Genomic DNA, 1,487 nt, shown 5'->3' on the forward strand with positions numbered 1-1,487 from the left:
TATAGGACCATTATGTTTGGATCATTAAATACCTATATGAATATGAGTTCTGAAGCACGTCAAGTTAAAATGAAGTACAGCTGTTGCTCCTTAGCAGGATACGAAGAAGCAATGCTTCATATCCCTTTAGTATGTAAAACCACCATTTTCTTGCATTAATTTCTTTTGCAATAAAGCTTTATATTTTTCTGGGAGTTTTTTTTCTAAAATTTTGTGTAGTATATAACAACACAAGGAACGATATGAAAACCAACTCAGTATTTTGGTACTGACATTGCATACTCTACTAGCATAATTAGCCAATGCTCTAAGAAATATGACATCCACTGATAGGTTAATATTTTTTTCCAAATTTTTATTTCATTGTTTTGACTTAGAGCTCCAGCGGTACCCCTGTTTGAAAAATTTAAGGCTTTGACTTCAGTAACGTAATGTAACTTTCAGGATGTAACTGCATAGCAGAATAGATGTGCTGTTTCTACCCTGAAGTGATTGAAGGCCACAGCCACAGGTCTCTTTACCATTCACTCACATGCACAAATGTTTTTGGTTTTTGTCAATAAGGACTGTGTGACATAACTGAGAAATTCACCAAACTGTTATTCCAGACAAAGCCTTTGAATGACTTTTTCATCAGTGTTGCTTGAACATATCTACAAAGCATTAAATAAATTTTACAAAGGAGTGTTATGACTGTGTTGAGCATGTCTGAATTCAGTTTACTGCTCTTTTCTGTGGCTTGTTACCTAGAGCTAATCAAACACCAAGAGAAAACACAGGACCTAGCCCTGGTGTTGTGAGGCTGCTTTGTGTGGTTTGGGTGAGCCAGAAAAGCCTGCTGTCTGCCCTAAGGAGATCCCAGACTGATCCCATGGGGCAGGCATGCTGGTGGCTCCTCTGCTCCAACATCATGGGTCTCCCACACAGGGTCATGCCCAAAGTTTGGAGAGAAAAGGATGGAAAAATTATGTTGCTCTTCAGCCATTTTCCAGATGGTCACAAATGCTTTCATAAGTAGTATGTTAAAGAAGCACCTAGGCTACATAATATTATTGGAGCCCTAGAATTTAAGAAGGAAAAAGAGCTGGTTTTAAGCTGCATTTGTTTCTCTCTCCTTACTGCCACTGTGAAACACCACATCATCTGTGAAAGGCTTGGCTTCAATATATGGCTAAAGCTACATAACAGAGAAGTTATTTAGTAGTTAGCTTAGATCTGAAATAACTCTTTGAAGGGCCATTTAAAACATTCATGTTTCAGGATGTTAAGACTCTGCTACAGGAGCCACCTTGTCATTCCTGTTCTCCGGGGGGGGGGGGGGGGGGGGGAACCTTGGAGCATTGTGGGAGCGGTGTGTTCAGTGGCATGAGCAAGCATGTGGGTGATCCACTGCTGATGTACATGCTAATGGCTGGATACCCTGACAACTTTTGACAGCAATCCATGAACGAGTTATAGTGATGGGCTAGAAGCATTAAGGAATGACA

This window comes from Falco biarmicus, chromosome 5, assembly GCF_023638135.1.
Source record: "Falco biarmicus isolate bFalBia1 chromosome 5, bFalBia1.pri, whole genome shotgun sequence".
Classification (NCBI taxonomy): Eukaryota; Metazoa; Chordata; class Aves; order Falconiformes; family Falconidae; genus Falco; species Falco biarmicus.